This window comes from Pan troglodytes, chromosome 8, assembly GCF_028858775.2.
Source record: "Pan troglodytes isolate AG18354 chromosome 8, NHGRI_mPanTro3-v2.0_pri, whole genome shotgun sequence".
NCBI lineage: Eukaryota > Metazoa > Chordata > Mammalia > Primates > Hominidae > Pan > Pan troglodytes.
The window spans coordinates 23,517,961-23,540,746 of NC_072406.2; the positions used below are offsets into that span (position 1 = coordinate 23,517,961).

A 22,786-nucleotide genomic window follows, 5' to 3' on the forward strand; every position below is an offset into this window, starting at 1 on the left:
TATCTTCTTGTTGGTTTAATTTATGTTTTTCTGATGACTTATGGTGTGGTGAATCTTTTTAAATGCTTATTTGCCATCTGTATGTCTTTTTTTTTTTAATTGACACAGAGTCTTGCTCTATTGCCCAGGCTGGAGTGCAGTGGTGCAATCTCAGCTCACTGCAACCTCTGCCTCCTGAGTTCAAGTGATTCTCCCACCTCAGCCTCCTGAGTAGCTGGGATTACAGGCATACGCTGCCACACTTGGCTAATTCTTGTATTTTTAGTAAAGATAGGCTTTCCCCATGTTGGCCAGGCTGGTCTTGAACTCCTGACCTGAGGTAATCCACCTGCCTCAGCTTCCCACAGTACTGGGATTACAGGCGTAAGCCACCGTGCCCAGCCTGTATGTCTTCTGTTCAGGCATTTGGCCCATTTTTTAATTGGATTGTTTATTTTCTCACTGTTTAAAGAATTCTTTATATATTTTATATAGTAATCCTTTATCAGATGTGTCTTTCACAAATATTTATCACCAGTCTGTGACTTGCCTTTTTATTCTCTTGACAGTGTCATTCACAGAATAGAAATATTTAATTCCAATGAAATCCAGCTCATCTAGTATTCCTTTCAAGGTTCCTGCCATTTGTGTCATACTCAAAAAGTCATTGCCAAATCCGAGGTTATCTAGATTTTCTCCTATGTTATCTTCTAGGAGTTATATAGTCATCTAGATTTTCTTCTATGTTACCTTCTAGGAGTTTTATAATTTTGCATTTTGCATCTAGGTCTGTGATCCATTTTGAGTTTTTTTCTGTGAAGGGTAGAAGGCCTGTGTCTACATTCCTTTTTTTTTTTTTTTTTTTTTTAATTGTATGTGGATATCTAGTTGGTCCGGCACAATTTGTTAAAAATATTATGTCTTCTCCATCGCATTGCCTTTGCTCCATTGTCAAAAATCAGTTGCTATGTTCATGTAGGCCTATTTCTGGAATCTGTCTTCTGGTCTACTGATCTATTTATTTATTATTTTACCAATACTATAGAGTCTTCTTTATTGTAGCTTTATAGTAAGTCTTGAAGTTTGTAGTGTCAGTCTACAAACTTCATTCTTGTTCTTCAATAACATGTTGGCAATTCTGGGCCTTTTTCCTATGTATATAAATTTTAGAATCAGTTTGTCAACATCTACAAAACAACTTGCTGAGATTTTCATTGTGTTTGCATTGAATCTGTAGATCAAGTTGGGAAAAACAACTTGCCAATATTGAGTCTTCCTGTCTATGAACATGGAATATCTCTTCATGTATTTAATTATTATTTGATTTCTTTCAACAGAGTTTTGTAGTTTTCCTCATATAGATCTTGTATGTATTTTGTTAGATTTATTCCTAAGCACTTTTTTTTGAGGGCACTAATGTAAATGGTATTGTGTTTCTAATTTAAAATTTCATGTATTCATTGTATAGGAAAATGACTCTTCTATATTCACTTTATATAACTTTACCATAATAATCGCTTACTAGTTTCAGGAATTTGGGGTTCTGTTTTTGTTAATTTTTCAGATTTTCTACGTAGACTACCATGTAATGTCCAAACAAATTTGTTTCTCCTTTTGCTATCTGTATGTATTGTCTTTTCTTTTCTTATTGCACTAGCTAGTATTTCCAGTACAATGTTGAAAAGCAGTGGTGACAGGGAACATCCTTGCCTTGTTCATGATCTTAGTGAGATCTGAAGTAATAAACCCTTTTTCATTTCTGATACAGTAATTTGTGTTTTTTCTCTTTTTTCCTTGGTTGGACTCACTAGGGCCTTACCAATTTTATTATCTCTTCAAAGAACCAGCTTTTGGTTTTGTTGATTTTCTTTACAGAGTTTCTGTTTTCAATTTCATTGACTTCTGTTCTAATTTTTATTATTTCTTTTATTCTACTTACTTTTGATTTAATTTCCTCTTCTTTTCTTAGTTTCCTACAGTAGAAGCTGAGATAATTGATTTTAGATCTTTCTTATTCTCTAACATATGCATTCGATGCTATAAATTCCCTTCAAAGCACTGATTTCACTACATCCCACACATTTTGATAAGCTGTGTTTTCATTTTTCATTTGGCTCAAAATATTTTTTAAATTTCTCTTGGACTTATATGTTTTATAGAAGTCTATTTTTTAATCTCCACATAGCTTCTGATTTTCCAGCTCTCTTTTATCATTGATTTCTAATTTAACTCCATTGTGGCATGACAGCAGATATTATATGATTTCTGTCTTTGGAAAATTGCTAAGCAGTGTTTTATAGCTCAGAATATTGTCTGTCTTCGTGAATCTTCCATGTCAGCTTGAGAAGAATGTGTATTCTGCTGCTCTTGGATCAAGTAATTTATAGATGTCCATTATATCCAGTTGATTGACAGTATTGTTGAATTCAGCTTGTCCTTACTGATTATATGCCTGCTGGATCTGTGAATTGCTGATAGAGGGGTATTAAAGTCTTTAACTATAATCATGGATTAATTTATTTCTCATTGCAGTGCTATTGGTTTTGCCTGGTATATTTTCATGCCCTGATTTTAGGCACCTACACATTAAGAACCATTGTCTTCTTGGAGAATTGATCCCATTTTTATTAGTTAATGTCCTTCATTATCCTTGATAATTTTCCTTTGAAGTCTGTTCTTTTTGAAATTCATACAGCAACTCCTGCTTTCTTTTGATTAGTGTTAGCATGGTATATTGTTCTTTATCCGCTTACTTTTAATCTGTATATATCTTCATGTTTAAAGTGAGATTCTTGTAGAAAACATGCAATTGAGTCTTGTTGTTTGATCCACTATAACAGTCTGTGTTTTCATTGCTGCATTTAGATCACTGGCATTCAAAATCATTATCAATATAATTGGATTGCTGTCTACCATATTTGTTACTATTTCCTTTTTGTTGCTATTGTTCTTTGTTCCTACTTTTTCTTCCACTTCTTTTCTGCATTTTGTGGGTTTCATTGAGGATTTGATATGACTCTATTTTCTCTCCTTTCTTAGAAGATTAGTTATACTTTTTTTCTTACCTTATTAGTGGTTGCCTTAGAGTCATTAATTTCAAAAAGAATAACAAATTCAAGCCCTCTTTCAAATAACACTGTGCCACTTCAAAGTCAGTGTGAGTACCTTATAATAACAAAACAATTCTAATTAATTCCTTTCTCCCATCCCTTGTACCATTGCTGTCATTTATTTCACTTATATGTATATAGAAGCATACACACACAGAGGTATATACACACAAACACACACACAAGCATACATAGTTGAAATCATTGTTGTTGTGATTTTGAACATACTGTTACCTGTTAGATAAAAAAAAAGAATAAATGTTTTTATTTTACCTTTTTCTTTTTTGATGTGCTCCCTTTATTTATGTAGATCTGAGTTCTGACTTACGTTGTTTTCTCTCTAAAATAGTTCTTCTAATATCCCTTGCAAGAGAGATCTACTAGCAACAAATTCCCTCAATTTTTATTTTTCTAAGAAAGTCCTTATTTCTCCCTCACTACTGAAAAATAACTTCACAGGGTATAGGAGTCTAGGTTGCTGGTTTCTTTCTCTCAACACCTTAAGTGTTTCACTCGACTCTTTTTTTGCTTGCGTGGTTTCTGAGAAGTCAGAGGTGAATCTTTTTCCTTCCATAGATAAGCGGGGGTTTTTTCCCTTTGACTTTCAGAATTTTCTTCTTTATCTTTGATTTTCTTTTGTTTGAAAATGAAAGGCCTAGGTGTAGCTCTGGCATTTTTGTTGTTCAGTGTTCTCTGAGCTTCCTGGATCTGTGGTTTGGTGTCTGACATTAATTTAGGGAATTTTTCAGCTATGTTTCAAGTATTTCTTTTTCTCTTTCTTTCCCTTCTTATATTCTCGTTACACATTTTATGTCTTTTTTTTAGTTTTCCTATAGTTCTTGAATATTCTGTTTTTATCAGTCTTTGTTCTCTTTGCTTTTCAGTTTTGGAGGTTTTTATTAAGATATTCTCAAACTCAGAGATTGTTTCCTCAGACACCTCAGGTCCTCCAATAAGCCCATTAAAGGCATTCTTCCATTTCTGTTACTGTGTTTTTGATCTGTGGCATGTCTTTCAGCTTCCTTCTTAGGATTTCCATCTCTTTTCTTACATTTTCCATCTGTTTTGATATGCTATCTACTTTCTTACATAGATTGCTTAGCATATTAATCACAGTTGTTTTAAATTCCCTCTCTGATAATTCCAACTTCCCAGTATGTTTGGTTCTAATGCTTGCTGTATCTCTTCAAACTGTGCTTTTGCCTTTTAGTATGGCTTGTAATCTTTTCTTGGTAGCTAGAGATGATATACTGGGAAGAGGAACCGCTGTTGGTAGGCTTTAATAATGTAGTGGTAAGGTGTGGGGGAAGGGGAAGCATTCTGTGGCCTTATAATTAGGTCTCAGTCTTACAGTGAGTTTGTGCCTCTGAACTGTGAAATTTCCAAGTGTTTCTCATTTTATTTCTCCTTCCTTAGGTGAGACAGGATGGCTGGAGTGGGCTAGAGTTGAGTTTTTTCCTTCTCCCACCAGAATGCCAAAGTGGGCTGGAAATGGGTATTTCCCTCTCCCATGGGGAAGTCCACACAGCTGGGTAGAGTTGAACTTTTTCCCTTCTCCTGGGTCAGTGACGCTCTGATAAAACTCTAGCACATTAGACCGTGGTTAACTAGCTTTTCCTAAGGGTAGACTTTGTTTAAAAGAACAGAGTGATCTGGTGTCTTTCAAAAATGGTTCCTTGGCCTCTCCCCATGCCAGAAGCAAAGCACCAAGAGATTTTTCTCTTACATTCACTCTGAGGACCTGGTCAAGCTCCTGCAGGTAAAATTCACAAAAGTGTGATGGGGTTCCCCTAGAGCTTTTGGTTCTCAGGCTTGTTCACACCAAGCCTCCAGTGAGTTGCCAGTTACAGTTCCAGTTTTCATACCCCAGCACTGGTTCCATGGAGGTTTCTGCTCCTGTAGGTTCTGATTTTTTGTGTGTCTGCCTATGATGTGTTTCCAATTTGGAGGGCAGAGGTTTGTCCTGTGAACCTACTTCTTTTACAGATCTAAGAAGAGCTGTTGTCCTGCATTGTTTTACTTGTTATTAGGGTGGAGTGACAGCTTCCAAGCTGGCTAAGTATGGAACCAGAAACAGACAGTACTTTTAGACTCTTAATAACCAAGAATGCCAAATTATTTGGGGAATTAAATTAAACCTGTCTTTACAATCATTCATTATTCTAAGGGCTAGATGAACTAAATACTTAACCTTTAATTGCCTCCATTTATTAACAATGTAAAGTCTTTTAATATTGTCCAAAAAAGCAGACCAGTTCAGCCCAGCTGCTCATGGATTTACTTGACAGCTGTAAAATAATGAGGGCTATAGCAATGTATAGTCTGCAGAGAGAAATCAGCCAAGATTTTTCTCTGGGGACATTAGAATATACAGTTACAGGATGTTAATAAAATACTTTGGAGGTTCACATCATTTACATAGAAACCAAGTAAGTACCATTTATACACTGACTGAGTGGGTCTTATGCTTGTGGACAGAGCCTTTGGCTACAATCTTTTCTACTGGGTCATAGAATTTATGGCTGCTAAAAGGTCCTGGCATAAACCCATGAATTGAATGGTGATAGCAGAAACCAACTGCCCCTTTTGGAAAGGTAGAAGCAGTTCTGACTGTTGAGGTTTGGACCACAGGGGCAAATAAAGCTTTGTATTTCTCTAAGATTCTCTGAGACGATCACAATCAGAATTATTTAGGTACTTATTGAAAAATGCATATCCCTGGGGCCCCAATACTGAATATTGAATCAGTGTCTCTAGAGTGGGACCCAGAAATCAGAGTACCTGCGAATTCCACTGAATGATTGTCAACACACGTTAAGATTTGAGATCCTCCATTAGTGTAGCCAAGCTCTCCTTGAAACTGCATGCGGTAGTGCCACCCAGTGGTTTGTTCTCTACAACTGTGCTCTTTGCTTGGAAGCAGCCTCATGTTTATTGTTTTACATGCTCAAAGATGGCTGACTCAGGCTTTGGGGGAATCCTAGCTGTTATCTGCTAAGCAATGAAACAAGTTGCCACAGGGTCAATTTGATTGAGTTGCTCAGTTGGCAAGAACAAGCCACTAATCAATAAGACTAGCCTGATTATTTAGGACTATATGAACAATGGAATCAGATGAAGGCAAGTAATGCAATTGCCAGGAATTGACTTGTGACAGTCAATCTGGGTGACTTTTGAAAGACAGTCACTTTATAACATGACCTAGTAAGTTACCATCTTTAGTGTATATGTATTACTCTGCCTGAGCAGACTACTGGTGTAAGCCTGTGACAAAACTCTCTGCTTCTTTGGCATATTCTGACTATTCTACTCAGTTAGCTGTCTAGCCATCTTTATAATCTTTTTCTCTTTATTGCCTGTAAAATTACTTTATAGGAGATACTTATGGATCCACACATCTAGCAAAAATTATTTCCAAATTGTGTTTTAGGTTTGTTTGATTGTTTTATGGTCAAGAAATTATATCTGATATTTTAAGAAGTTAAATGAACATTTAAAATTGTTTTGCCTTACTGTGACCGTATTACAGCATCTATATTTCAGGCAGTAATCAGATTTGTCAGATAGTAAGCACTGGTGACTGCTAAAGTTCAATGATCTGGCTATAAAGAATTATGTTATTTTGCAGCTGGTCTTTGCTACCTGAAAGATGATGGTGGTCTTTCCATGGAACAGCACTGCACAAGGTGCACATAGGAGGCTCGGTTACATAAACATGGTTGACCATCTGCAGGGCTGATCTTTGATTCCAGCCTCACCAAAGTCAATGTGTTAGTGCACGACCCAAGGCCCCACAGTGTAGATATGCAATGACAGCCAAAAGGCCAGAAACTGCACCAAATGCATCTCTGTGAGCGAAGGAGATTGACTGTTGATAGGGTTGAATTTTGCTTGTGATCAATCCATTAAAAACTGTTTTAAGCACACAGTATTCCCAGAACTTGGGTAGGTGATTAAATAGGGGGTGAGATCCCAGTTCCTGTTCATGGAGGAAGTTATAGTTCTCTGTTAGGATCCTTTTGGAATCTACTGGGGATCTGAGCTTTTGAAGTCATTTAACCTGCACAGATGGGGTTTTTGCTGCTACAATGAGGTCAAAATAAGATGAAACAAATACTCCATTCCAGGATACACATATAAACAGTAGAACAGATTTTCTAAGTCTCTAGAAAAGAGCAAATAAAACAAATCAAAACCAATATTCCCTCACATGGCCAGGGGAATTGTGATTATGGTCCTTGAACAACTAAGCTAAAATAAAGGGATTTCAGGAGAGTTTTGTTTATCTCCACCCCTTACTTTAGCATATTGTTGTAAAAAGCTAAAATAATACTTGTTTATTTATAAACTGGTGGCTATAATTTATCAAGAATGGTGGGAGATGGTGCAGGATGATATATCTCCAATTTGAATACATTTTAGTGACTGCTCTCTTCATGAAAAATAGGCAGTAGCCCCTGAGTAATAAGACTAAGGACAAAATGGTAATCTTTTCTTATGTTTTGTTTTTTGTTTTTGTGACAAAGTCTCGATCTCTCTACCAGGCTGGAGTGAAATGATGTGATCTCGGCTCACTGCAACCTCCACCTCCTGGGTTCAAGCCATTCTCCCGCCTCAGCCTCCCAAGTAGCTGAGAATACAGGCACCCTCCACCATGCCCGGCTAATTTTTGTATTTATAGTAGAGATGGGGTTTCACCATGTTGGCCAGGCTGGTCTCAAACTCCTGACCTCAAGTGATCCATCAGCCTTGGCTTCCCAAAGTGCTGGGATTACAGGTGTAAGCCACCATGCCCGGCCCTATGTTTTACTTTTAAAAACCTTTTTAATCATGAAAAAATTTGAACATACCCAAAAGAACACCAGGATAATGAACTCTCATATATCCATCATTTAGTTTCCACAATTATCAACACAATATTGACATTTCAAAATAAAACTGTTACTTATATTACTCTTTTAAATGTATTCAGTAGATACATGGTACATGGTGATACACATCGCTGTCCATTGAAAAATACACGATAAATACATGAATGTTACATTATTCCTTTTTCTCCTTCAATTTAGAATGGTAATCTCTGGTATAGGTGAATGCTTCAGTTGCTGCACTGAACCTTGTGTGAATGTGTGTGAATATCTTGCTCTACAGGGAGTTTTTCCTCTTTATTAAAATACTGAGATATTATAAATACAGAAGAGTATATAAAATGTATATTTACGGGTTAAAGAATAATGATACGTTAATACTCATTTAACCACCACCAGATCAAGAATCATTAGCATTCTCGAATCAACATGCTATCCACTCCCCAAAACATGCACAAAACTCTGGTAGCATGATTTGTATGTATGTACATACGTACGTACATATGTATGTACATACGTACGTACATATGTATGTACATACGTACGTACATATGTATGTACATACGTACGTACATATGTATGTACATACGTATGTACATATGTATGTATGTATGTGCCTATGTGTGTAAACAAAAAAATGTATATATACTGCAGAGTTTGGGAGTCCCCAAGACCACCTCCACTTCTGACACCAGTTGCAAGTTTAGGGATCCCCAAGACTACCTTCAGGTTTGAAAATTTTCTAGAAAGATCACAAAACTCACTAAAGTGCTCATACTCAACAGTTTTGGTTTATTATAGTGAAAGGATGCAGATTGAAATCAGCCAAGGGGAGGGGCACATGGGGCAGGATCCAGGACAGTTCCAAGAGCCAGGCTTCTAGTAATCCTCTCCCACTGGAGTTTTGCAGACAGTGCTTTCTTCTCCTAGAAACATGATGTATGACAATTTGTATGCTGTAGGCCAACCACAGAAGCCCACCAAGCTTGTTGTCCAGAGTTCTTATTAGGGCTCAGTTACATAAACACGGTTGACCATATGCAAGGCCTTTGTCTCCAGCTTCACCAAAAATCACTTGGATACTGCGTGGCCCAAGGCCTCTGACATAAATCACATTGTTAGCATAGCCTATCTGGTGCAGTCCAAGAGGCCCAGGTAAACAGTGACACTCATATCAAACAGGACATTCCAAGAACTTAGCCATGATTTCCCAGGGCGAGGGGAAAAGGCCAGAGCTCTCTTTTAGCAAGGTTAATTGTTTACTACATATATATGAATAGGTATGTTTATGTGTTTATATCTTTTCATTAAAAATATAGTTTGGTTGTGTCCATTTTTCAATTTCATATAAATGCTTAAGTATTATTTGTATAAGTTACAGAAATATGTAGACATTTTTAGTTTCATGTAAATTCCTCATGTAAATAATAATTAGATATATACTTAAATATTTTGATTTGCTTCTCTCAAGGGTTTTTATTTATTCTGTATTGAATTAATGATCTAGATATTCTTATCAAATATTAAGAATAAAGTCTTATCAGATGAAGAGTAGAACTGATGAGTATCTAAAGTACAGCAATGAATTCAGTCTAGGACATCCAGCACAGACAGCTAAGGACTCCATTTATTCATGTTTATATCCCTCATAGTCTGCTGTGAGTGACCTACGGGCCCCAGGACAAAATACAGTTCTTTTTATTTTAATGGTCTGAAAAGTTAGCATTCACCTACCTTATTGATCAGCGTCAGTTGTTAGGGTCTCATCACATTATCTGCCTCCAAACCTCCAACCGAGATGAAATCAATGACTGCCCAGGTCAGGGGTTAGTACACTTTTCTAAAAGGGCCGGGTTGTAAATATTTTAGGATGTGCATCTCATACCCTCTCCATTCCAACTACTCACCTACTGTCCTCATAGAGTGGAAGGAGCCACAGACTATATATAAACAAGTGCGTATGGCTGTGCTCCAGAAAACTTCATTGGTCCACAATGAAATTTTAATTTCATAAAATTTTCACATGCCATGAAATAGTGCTGTTCTTTTGATTTTTTTTAACCATTTAAAAAAGTAAAAATGATTCTTGGCTCACAAGTCAGAGGCTAACAGGCTAGATTTGGCCCATGAGCTACAGTTTGCCAAGCCCTAGTCTAGGTTCATGAATTCAAGGATTCTAGAATGAAGTTCAGGTTTTTCATTTATAATAGCATATTCCTCCCAGCTCCTAATTCATCAATCTTACACCACTGACAAGCAGGAAAATATAAAACCCATTTTGGAACCAAGTTTGTTTGTACTGCTTAGCTAAAAAATAAAAAAGTTACGTGTAGTAAATGGATTTCAGTAAACATTTGACCCAAACAAGTGGCTAATGTTCTAGATTTTACCATCAAAATAAAACAGATTAAGAGATTTCCGTAATAATCCTCTGACATTAAGTCTCTAGACAGAATTTCTGTGGCAGAAGAAGGGCTTGAATTTCCTTCTTTACCTCTCATTCAATTGATATGGTAAAATAGAAGGTAGCCAACAGGTATCAAAATCCTCAACGTAATATGGACCAACCCGAGTAAAATCTTATTTGCGTAGATGTAGTAGAAATCAAAAATCAATTAATGCAGCGATATTATTTTACTCTGACGGGGAACAACAAGCCTTCCACAAGTAAATTTCACTTCTGCATTCACTGTAGGTCAGTGAGCACAGTGAGAAATTTACAAGAGCAAATGACACAAAATTAATCTCAGTTGTTACCCATTGCTTCACCGTTTTTCTTAAAGAACAATTTTTTTAAAAATTACATGTTAGCATAGAGCATGTTTCACAAATTGGAGGACTGTGCTTCATTACTTCTATTTTCTTCATATTTAGGTCTACAGAGCTACACAAAGGAGTGATCCGGCCCATCAGGTAAGAGCTTGCTTCTTGCGCAGACTGAAGGTGTTCCGTTTGAAGAGCACCTGCTAGACAAGTAGTGAGGGTGGTTTATTCGCTTGGCTTTGGTTTTCTGCTTTTTGTCGTTCCTGGGATATAAACATTTCTCTTGTTTCTCTTTGCATTTTTTTTCTTCTGGATTCAGTTTACTGTTGAATCTGATCCATTGTCTCTTTGGATCACATTTACATAAGAGCCTACCTGTTATTGGATATCAGCATTCCTGGATGACTGTTTGATTGCACATTTCTGTATTACGATCGCTTTTGTTCTATTACTAGGTGTTTTCTTGTGTTTCCCCTAAAACGTCGGCTTCTTTGTAAAAAGTATTTTGGATAACAGTATTAGGAGACTGCTCTGAAACTGAATTCTATGGGTCTGTTTTGAGAATGGAAGCAGTCAGCTGTATATGAAGTCCATCACTCCTGGACTGACAACATGGACCAGCAAGCCCCCAGTGCCACACTCACAGAACGCAGCAAGACCCTGTGAAAACAGATCACACTTGCTTTCTCTTTTCTCTAATTTCAAGTATCAAAATAGCACCCAAATTTAAGAGAATAATTAATTTGCCCTCTTAAATAATTTAACATGGGACATTTTCCCTACTATAGTATTTCAATATCCAGGGGCAAAGAAGACATGAACAGCATAAAGGCAGCCAGAAGATACACAGAAACTGATCAGCTATTTTCAAAACATTCTCACAGAAAGTCTGCTCAAAAGTTCTTTTCCTCCTCCACTTAGGTTTTTAAATGTCATTGCAATTGAATGTTGAGCACTGCAAAATCCAGGGCATTGTTACTGATAAATAACTCCTATTAATAGCGATTTCATTCATTGGAGCTTTTAATTCATTTTGGTTTTGTTGATTTTCATGCTTGTGTTTTACATTCGTTTCAATACGGTCCATCTTTCTGTTTCTTTTTAATGTTTTAATCCAATTACCAGCCCCATAAACACGTATTTGCCACATCTACAGTAGGTGCACTGAGCTGTGAGCGGAAGTGATTTCTGATTACAGACAGGCTCATTCTCAAGGGGCAAGAGAAATAACATGTAGTGAACTGAATAAAATAATAATGGAAAATACCTTGTTAGGTGACATATGGCACAGTTTTAGAGTACAGATGGGAAAGAAAAAGTTACTTAATCCTAAAACACATATGCATTGCGTGGATAGCAGTTGTAATGTAGATCATATGTGATAGGCTTGGTTATGAAAGAAAAAAACTTACGATTTCATTGCTCAAGTGTGTTCATTAATATTAGGATTAGCCTCTCTAACTGAGAAGGTGACAAAAAGCAATTTAGATTCTTTAAAACCCTAGAGTTTTGTCAACAGGAGGACAAAAGGCAAAAGTCGTCAGGCAAGAGGGTCCCCAGGACCTCTGGATTTTCTATTTCTTCTCCTTTTTCCTCTTTACTGTTTCTCTTTCCTTTCACTCCTTTTCAGAATTTCTACCTTTAGGGACTCCTACTCCCACCCACACACAAAAAAATCGCACGTACTTTCTGTACCTTTAGTTACGATTAATAACACCTTGGGGAATTACCTGTGTTACAAACTTTACATATCACAGGGATTCCTACCTCAGGATGAAGGGATGAAGCACGGATGATGGAGGACTGTGGCTATTTCAGTAGCAGTCAACAGATGAGCAAACATTCTAGGGAGTAATGGGACCTTCACAAATCCTCTAGAATCATCATCAGATTGCACCACGAATTACACTGTTCCTCTATCAGTGTGCAAGTTGATATACAATTATCTAATTGTAGTCAGAGCCCAAACAAAGTGAGTTTGGAAACCAGATATGCTGTTCTACGTCCCGCCTTCTTACCAGACATTTGAGCAATGACTGTGGGGGTCAGGATATGGAAAACGATTTCCATTGCCAGAAGGTTCAGTAAAACAAAGTTTAAAAAGTAATAAATAATGAGCCAGGCACAGTGGCTCACGCCTGTAATCCCAGGACTTTGAGAGGACAAGGCGGGTGGATAGCTTAAGTCCAGGAATTCAAGACCAGCCTAGGGAACATGATGTGACCCCCATCTCTACAAAACATAAACAAAATTAGCTGGGCATGAGGCATGCACCTGTGGTCCCAGCTACTCAGGAGGCTGAGGTGGGAGGATTGCCTGAGCCCAGGAGGTTGAGGCTGCAGTGAGTTGAGATTACATGACTGTGCTCCAGCCTGGGTGACAGAGCAGGACCCTGTCTCAACAACAACAACAAAAAATTGCAACAAGAGCTTTGTCAAATTAGGTCAGCTCCCATCCCAAGAATAGAACGTCCTATTTTGAAGCTCCTAAATCTGAGAAACAGGTGCATAGTCAACAAGGTTTTCAGAAAACCCTGCAGGCACATCCTATTCACAGCACTGGCGGCTAGTTCATTGAGCCTTTAAGCATTGAGAGTTAAGATTTCCCATATCTCAGTGGATTCTCTTTGGATGGAGCAAAACCAACAAAGACAGGAGGCTAAGTACAAACAACCATCGGAGACCAAAATGTCAGTTTCTTAGGCATAATGAAGGGCTTCAAAGGGTTGTCAGGGCAAGTTAAGTGCAGTGGTAAGAAAGCAGGTAAACCCTATGCTTATTCCGTGCATGGTGTGGTTTTGATGATCCTCTAGGAACCAGGAGGCCAGAAGTATACAGAGCGGCTCAGATTTTGGTCTTTCTCTCCTCAGAGGCCAAAGGAAACTAGACTGTCATCTGCTTTCTGGTGGTTTTATGCAGCATCGTTCAACTGTACTTAGTGACACAGCTTTACCCATTTCTTTCCATTCTTTAGGCAAACATTAAATCATAAAACTTTCCACAGTACTTAAGAGACATTTAGCTGCCAAATGATGAATCAAATGTGTGATTTAAGCACTGAAATTCAAAGTTTAATGTCACTTTTATCATTTCATTTTATTATATCCTATAAAATACAGAGCCATAACTTATAATGACAATGGCAATCACATACGATACATTCTGTAGATTCACTTCTAATACTATCAGAATGTATTTTAGATAGATTGCAAAGTCCATACACAACTAACACACAGGGCTTTTGACTTTGGCTTCAAAGGTTTTATATGGTGTCTCAAAGGCCAAGCCCTAAAAATTCAGGAGATGTTCTTTTGAATTCACCTTAATATGAGGCTGATTTTATAGCTTAGGGCTCCTACTGAGAAAGAAGCCAGTTCCTTCTTTGCTGTGGGTTGAGACAAGTGTGAAAGAGTCTGTTTTCTAAGTAGACCACAGCTACTTTCATGAGCTAAATAAAGAGAAGAAATACATATAAGACTGTTAGTCGGGGGAAGCTGACATTTAGAAGGTGTCTAATCTAGTTTGGTTTTCTGCATTGATCAAATTCATGGAATAATTGTTTCCTAGTCCTCTTCCTTTACCTGAAGAGTCAGGGGAAAGGGGCCAGTTCAGAATGGTCATGGTGGCCTGGGAGTGGCTTGCCCTCCTTGATCTTTCATTGAGGGTGATTGCAGCTATGCAAACCACAGCTAACTTTTCAGGACCGTGCTGCTTAATGTGACAGTACATTTTATTTACAATTCAACAGTGTCAGCATGGTGGTAATAACGTGAGAAGATGATTTCGTTGTTGGCAAATAGATCCTTTCAATTGGTTGATAAAATTGGGAGAGTGTTGATAGGATTGCAGATTACCCGGGAAAAACGTTTGAAGTTATTACGTTGGAAGTATAAACCAGGTAGTTTTACCTGGAAACTTAATTGCTAAAATCTTTAATTTTCTGTGGCTTTGGGTTTTTGGATTTTTTTTTGGTGGGGGGGGGCGGGGTGGGTTTTTGTTTTGTTTTGTTTTTTTGCAATCTCTTGTTAACTTGTTTTATTTCCAGTCAAACTGGGCAAAGTCCCCATTACATTGGCAGGGTTGTGATCACCGCATCCCTGAGATCTTCCCTTCTGGAGCAGTGTTATGGTTTGGCTCTGTGTCCCCACCCAAATCTCCCCTTGAGTTGTAATAATCCCTAGGTGTCAAGGGTGGGACCAGGTGGACAAAACTGAATCATAGGGTAGTTTCCCCTATACTGTCCTTGTGATAGTGAGTGAGTTCTCATGAGATATTGTGGTTTTATAAGGGGCTCCCCTCTTCACTTGGCTCTTGCTTCTCTCACCTGCCACCATGTAAGACATGCCTGTTTCACCTTCCGCCATGATCGTAAGTTGCCTGAGGCCCCCCAGCCATGTGGAACTGTGAGTCAGTTAAACCTCTTTTCTTTATAAATTACCCAGTCTCAGATGTGTCTTCATAGCAGCATGGAAATAGACTGATACAAGCAGGAAGTCAGATTTGCACTACGAAAGGCTCATTCCACTCTACTGGGATGACTGGTCCCATGCCCAGCCTTATCTTCTTATATGTGGAACTCTGAGTCTGCCCTGATCCCACCTTCTTGAAGAAATCTTACATAGTGGTCCTACCTAAATTCCTGATCTCTGGCCATTGTATGCTCCCTAAACCTTGTTTCAGGAACTGGCAGCATACGCTCCTTACCTGTTTCGATTCTGCTTTTCTGTGCCCATGAAAACACCCTACACTTAAACTGTGGTGCCATTTTTTCATTTCAGTATTTCACCCAAGAGTCTCTTGTGGAAGTGCTGCACAGATGGGCACATGCAAAGTGCTGATACAGTGGACCTGAATTGTTTTTAATGGATACTGGTCACCTCTGCCCAAACGGACTGCCATAGAAATACTAAAGGTTAACTTTCCTCTACCTCAGATTTGCTACTGAAATTAACAGAGCTCACTTGAGAGATGAATTTGCTCTTTAAAAATTTATTTCCTATGCATTTTCTCTTCCTGTAAATGGGAACCTGGGATCTCAAAAAACTAAATTAAAATTATCAAATACTATTGAACCAACCTAATGAAAATTTTAACCAAAAGTCATTGTAAATTAGGTATGTTCTATACTGAGAACACAAGCCTTTGAAAAGTAGGTATTGTTCTTATGTAAACTCATGAATGGAGACTTCCTTGAATAAATTACTTCTTAATAACATCAGAGAGTCATTGGCTGGCCAAATATCTCCCTAGGGCACTCACTGAGATTCCTGAATTTAAATGTTCAATAGAACTTCATATTTGTCACCTTTACTAACGAGTTTTTCTTTATGAAATCATTATTAGCATGAAAAAGTTAAATTTTGTATCTAATTTCTAGAATTAATGCTGTCTAAAAGACCTTAAGGGGTTGAAAGTTTTCTTGCCAGGATGCAACATTTACATAATTTCTATTGCCCCAGTGTTTACACTCTCCTACCCACTGTCAATTTGCTACCTGAGGCATGAGAAAGAAAAATGATCAGAACAGCCAGAATGTCTGGGAATTTCTGCAAATAGGAACAATGGATCTTCTCAAAAGAGCAGAGAGCAAAATGCTGTCTCCTATTCTGACTAGTGATTCAAGCATACAAAGCCTTACCATTGTTCTTTCTAAAGTACAGACTCACAGCAAGGGCTACTACTGCTGCTACATTTATGATATTCGCGAACAAGTTTATCACCATGGTTAAACAATTCCCTGAGTTACAAGAATCTGTTTTGTTATAGTCAGTCTGGAGTTTTTATTCTTGGATTTAGGATTTTACCTGCATTTCTTTCATTTTAACATGACGGCCGATGGACTAAGTTCTCTCTTATCAAAGCAAGAACTGTAGGTCCTGTAACTGCAGCTTGAAACTATCAGTATATCTCACGTTGCAGAATCCTTTAAGGTAGGAGATACAGCGCTTGTTTATAAACAGATCTGGACTGCTTTTCCACATAGGGGACAGTGAAGCAAAGCTATGATATTTCCAAGATGCCACTGCCTTGACCACAGTCAGAAAGAAAGATGCTAACAAATTATAACCACTGCCTTTCAGTGCTGCCCAGACCCGACCCAGCCTCCTCCATTTTGTGTGTTTAACTAGACTCCCAAATTGATAAGTATCATTGTGCCACAACAGAGTAAACCAATTGAATAGCTGATGCATGTCCAGTACAGAGAAAGTCCTGGGTACAACAGAGGGACCTCAATGCATTACTCCTTGATCACCAGTTATTCATGGCACCTTTATAATATTTATAGTATTTAGCATCCCTAAGAATTGAACCAATACTTCAAACCAACTCGTGATGATATAATTGGTTGTATGAATATAAATGGTACTAGCCACTTTTTTTTTGGCTGGGCTCAGTGGCTCACGCCTGTAATCCAAACACTTAGAGATAAGAGTGTCACTTGAAGCCAGGAGTTTGAGGCCAGTCTGAGCAACAAAACAAAACTCTGTGTATACCAAAAAAAAATTAATTAATTAGTTGCGTGTGGTGGTGGATGCCTGTAGTCCCAGCTACTCGGGAGGCTAAGGCAGGAGAATTGCTTGAGCCCAGGAATTCAAGGCTTCAGTGAACCATGCTCACACCACTGCACCCCAGGCTGGGCAACAGAACAAGACCCTATCTCTCTCTTAAAAAAAAAAAAGTAGTTAAATTTAAGTTTTAAAGAAGAAAAAAAATGGTATCATTTCTGAGTACCATAATTTTTGTTACCTTTTGTATTAGTCCATCCTCATACTGCTCTGAAGAACTACCTGAGACTGGGTAACTTATGAAGAAAAGAGGTTTAATTGGCTCACAGCTGCACAGATTTAACAGGAAGCATTACCAGGAGGCCTCAGGAAACTGACAATCACGGTGGAAGGGGAGGGGGAAGCAAGGACCTTCTTCACATGGTGGCAGGAGAGACAGAGAGTGAAGAGGGAAGTGCCACACACTTTTAAACCATCAGATCTCATGAGGACTCACTCACTATCAGGAGAACAGCAAGGCGGAAAATCTGCCCCCATGATCCAGTCACCTCCACCAGGTCCCTCCCCCAACACTGAGGATTACAAATCAACATGAGATTTGGGTGGGGACACAGAGCTAAACCATATCACCTTTGCAGTATATCAAATTAAAAAGCACATTTCACAAAATCATAACATGAAAAATGAAAACTAGTATTTGAATATACTTCATAGCACTATGAAATACTTTCAACATGCAGGCTAAAGACATGAACAAGATTACTCACGGATAGTTTATGACAATGAATTTACTCCTAAGCTGACACCAGAAAAGGCATTCAAATCACACGAACCAAAACAGATTCACCGAAGAACCTGGATTAGCAAATAACCGAGAGTGTACACCAACCTCCTCAAACAAAGCCCTCTATTCAGCCAAGGAATTTCAATAGAATTGAAAGTTCATTTCACATTATGCAACAAATTTAACGAAATATGTACGTGTGAACAAAATTCTATATCTATACATAACATGTTCCTACTGAATTTCAACAGAAATCAAACATGAAATCCCACAGGAAGTATTTCATTCAACAAGTATACGTGGAGGACATTCCAAGCACCAGTCAGATCTACATGCAGAGACTCCAGTGGCAGGTTTCAGAATATACAAGATTGAGAATGAGGTTTAAACTGATGACCATCTCTGTGGAACATAAGCTATAATGTCCATATATGGGTGCTAGGAGCTACAGTCTCCAGTAATACTGTTTCTCTTTGTATCATTTTTCTGAATTCTGACCTCTCTCCTCTTCTTCATTGGCTTCCAAGACTATATAGGTTTCCTCCTTGCTGAAGATTTTCTACCTCACCTTAGAAATTCCCAGAACTTTGCACCTTTCCCTTTGTGACTGGCTCATTATGATGCCCGAATTGCAGGTGTTACCCTCTAGCATACGATGTCCTCCAGACTGTAGCTTCCTTGAGTTAGAGGCTTGAGTTTGCTTGAGCAAATCAAACATGTTTCCCAGTCTATCAGCCTACATGATTAAGGTTATCTATACATCTTACTGTTATCGTGTGGATGTGTGTGTATGCACGCACATAGATTAAAATAATACACTGTATAAAATACAGTGAGTGCCAAAATAAAAGTATAGAATGAAGGCACAAATGCCTACCCGCTCCCATCAAGCATCCCATCAGTACACAATGGTTGACAACAGTGCAGGACCAGAAGACAGACCACCTGCATGCAAAATACCAGCTCATGGTTGGGCACAGTGGTGCATGCCTATAATCTCAGCACTTTGGGAGGCTGAGGTGGGCAGATCACTTGAGGTCAGGGGTTCGAGAACAGCGTGGCCATGATGGTGAAACCCCATCTCTACTAAAAATACAAAAATTAGCCTGGCATGGTGGTGCACGCCTGTAATACCAGCTACTCAGGAGGCTGAGGCATGAGAATCACTTGAACCGGGGAGGCAGAGGTTGCAGTGAGCCTAGATCGTGCCACTGCATTCCAGCCTGGGTGACAGTGAGACTCTGTCTCGCAAAAACAAACAAATACCAGCTCAACCTCCTTCAAGCTTATGTCCTCAAGGAACTTATTTTTCTTACATTATCTCAGTTTTCTTTTCAGAGAAAAGGGAAATCGCCATATTCCTAGGATTATGGTGATTTTTTTTTTTTATTATACTTCAAGTTTTAGGGTACATGTGCACATTGTGCAGGTTAGTTACATATGTATACATGTGCCATGCTGGTGCGCTGCACCCACTAACTCGTCATCTAGCATTAGGTATATCTCCCGATGCTATCCCTCCCCCCTCCCCCCACCCCACAATAGTCCCCAGAGTGTGATCTTCCCCTTCCTGTGTCCATGTGATCTCATTGTTCAATTCCAACCTATGAGTGAGAATATGCGGTGTTTGGTTTTTTGTTCTTGCGATAGTTTACTGAGAATGATGATTTCCAATTTCATCCATGTCCCTACAAAGGACATGAACTCATCATTTTTTATGGCTGCATAGTATTCCATGGTGTATATGTGCCACATTTTCTTAATCCAGTCTATCATTGTTGGACATTTGGCTTGGTTCCAAGTCTTTGCTATTGTGAATAATGCCGCAATAAACATACGTGTGCATGTGTCTTTATAGCAGCATGATTTATAGTCCTTTGGGTATATACCCAGTAATGGGATGGCTGGGTCAAATGGTATTTCTAGTTCTAGATCCCTGAGGAATCACCGCACTGACTTCCACAATGGTTGAACTAGTTTACAGTCCCACCAACAGTGTAAAAGTGTTCCTATTTCTCCACATCCTCTCCAGCACCTGTTGTTTCCTGACTTTTTAATGATTGCCATTCTAACTGGTGTGAGATGGTATCTCATTGTGGTTTTGATTTGCATTTCTCTGATAGCCAGTGAGGATGAGCATTTTTTCATGTGTTTTTTGGCTGCATAAATGTCTTCTTTTGAGAAGTGTCTGTTCATGTCCTTCGCCCACTTTTTGATGGGGTTGTTTGTTTTTTTCTTGTAAATTTGTTTGAGTTCATCGTAGATTCTGGATATTATCCCTTTGTCAGATGAGTAGGTTGGGAAATTTTCTCCCATTTTGTAGGTTGCCTGTTCACTCTGATGGTAGTTTCTTTTGCTGTGCAGAAGCTCTTTAGTTTAATTAGATCCCATTTGTCAATTTTGTCTTTTGTTGCCATTGCTTTTGGTGTTTTAGACATGAAGTCCTTGCCCATGCCTATGTCCTGAATGGTAATGCCTAGGTTTTCTTCTAGGGTTTTTATGGTTTTAGGTCTAACGTTTAAGTCTGTAATCCATCTTGGATTGATTTTTGTATAAGGTGTAAGGAAGGGATCCAGTTTCAGCTTTCTACATATGGCTAGCCAGTTTTCCCAGCACCATTTATTAAATAGGGAATCCTTTCCCCATTGCTTGTTTTTCTCAGGTTTCTCAAAGATCAGATAGTTGTAGATATGCAGCGTTATTTCTGAGGGCTCTGTTCTGTTCCATTGATCTATATCTCTGTTTTGGTACAAGTACCATGCTGTTTTGGTTACCGTAGCCTTGTAGTATAGTTTGAAGTCTGGTAGTGTGATGCCTCCAGCTTTGTTCTTTTGGCTTAGGATTGACTTGGTGATGTGGGCTCTTTATTGGTTCCATATGAACTTTAAAGTAGTTTTTTCCAATTCTGTGAAGAAAGGCATTGGTAGCTTGATGGGGATGGCATTGAATCTATAAATTACCTTGGGCAGTATGGCCATTTTCACGATATTGATTCTTCCTACCCATGAGCATGGAATGTTCTTCCATTTGTTTGTATCCTCTTTTATTTCATTGAGCAGTGGTTTGTAGTTCTCCTTGAAGAGGTCCTTCACGTCCCTTATAAGTTGGATTCCTAGGTATTTTATTCTCTTTGAAGCAATTGTGAATGGGAGTTCACTTATCATTTGGCTCTCTGTTTGTCTATTGTTGGTGTATAAGAATGCTTGTGATTTTTGTACATTGATTTTGTATCCTGAGACTTTGCTGAAGTTGCTTATCAGCTTAAGGAGATTTTGGGCTGAGACAATGGGGTTTTCTAGATATACAAACATGTCGTCTGCAAACAGGGACAATTTGACTTCCTCTTTTCCTAATTGAATACCCTTTATTTCCTTCTCCTGCCTAATTGCCCTAGCCAGAACTTCCAACACTATGTTGAATAGGAGTGGTGAGAGAGGGCATCCCTGTCTTGTGCCAGTTTTCAAAGGGAATGCTTCCAGTTTTTGCCCATTCAGTATGATATTGGCTGTGGGTTTGTCATAGATAGCTCTTATTATTTTGAAATACGTCCCATCAGTACCTAATTTATTGAGAGTTTTTAGCATGAAGGGTTGTTGAATTTTGTCAAAGGCCTTTTCTGCATCTATTGAGATAATCATGTGGTTTTTGTCTTTGGCTCTGTTTATATGCTGGATTACATTTATTGATTTGTGTATATTGAACCAGCCTTGCATCCCAGGGATGAAGCCCACTTGATCATGGTGGATAAGCTTTTTGATGTGCTGCTGGATTCGGTTTGCCAGTATTTTATTGAGGATTTTTGCATCAATGTTCATCAAGGATATTGGTCTAAAATTCTCTTTTTTGGTTGTGTCTCTGCCCGGCTTTGGTATCAGAATGATGCTGGTCTCATAAAATGAGTTAGGGAGGATTCCCTCTTTTTCTATTGATTGGAATAGTTTCAGAAGGAATGGTACCAGTTCCTCCTTGTACCTCTGGTAGAATTCGGCTGTGAATCCATCTGGTCCTGGACTCTTTTTGGTTGGTAAGCTATTGATTATTGCCACAATTTCAGCTCCTGTTATTGGTCTATTCAGAGATTCAACTTCTTCCTGGTTTAGTCTTGGGAGAGTGTATGTGTCGAGGAATTTATCCATTTCTTCTAGATTTTCTAGTTTATTTGCATAGAGGTGTTTGTAGTATTCTCTGATGGTAGTTTGTATTTCTGTGGAATCGGTGGTGATATCCCCTTTATCATTTTTTATTGCATCTATTTGATTCTTCTCTCTTTTTTTCTTTATTAGTCTTGCTAGTGATCTATCTATTTTGTTGATCCTTTCAAAAAACCAGCTCCTGGATTCATTAATTTTTTGAAGGGTTTTTTGTATCTCTATTTCCTTCAGTTCTGCTCTGATTTTAGTTATTTCTTGCCTTCTGCTAGCTTTTGAATGTGTTTGCTCTTGCTTTTCTAGTTCTTTTAATTGTGATGTTAGGGTGTCAATTTTGGATCTTTCCTGCTTTCTCTTGTGGGCATTTAGTGCTATAAATTTCCCTCTACACACTGCTTTGAATGCGTCCCAGAGATTCTGGTATGTTGTGTCTTTGTTCTCATTGGTTTCAAAGAACATCTTTATTTCTGCCTTCATTTCGTTATGTACCCAGTAGTCATTCAGGAGCAGGTTGTTCAGTTTCCATGTAGTTGAGTGGTTTTGAGTGAGATTCTTAATCCTGAGTTCTAGTTTGATTGCACTGTGGTCTGAGAGATAGTTTGTTATAATTTCTGTTCTTTTACATTTGC

The 22,786-nt window shown here is 38.4% G+C and overlaps 1 protein-coding gene across 1 annotated transcript in view; it reads left to right on the plus strand.

Moving 5' to 3' along the window:
* The window catches only part of CELF2 (CUGBP Elav-like family member 2), an 866,707-nt gene that overhangs the window by 202,060 nt on the left and 641,861 nt on the right, over positions 1 to 22,786 (plus strand). Inside the window, exon 2 of the mRNA XM_009457934.5 lies at positions 10,832 to 10,870. The gene's annotated coding sequence lies outside the window, so the exon portion shown is untranslated. The remainder of the gene's footprint in view (positions 1 to 10,831; positions 10,871 to 22,786) is intronic.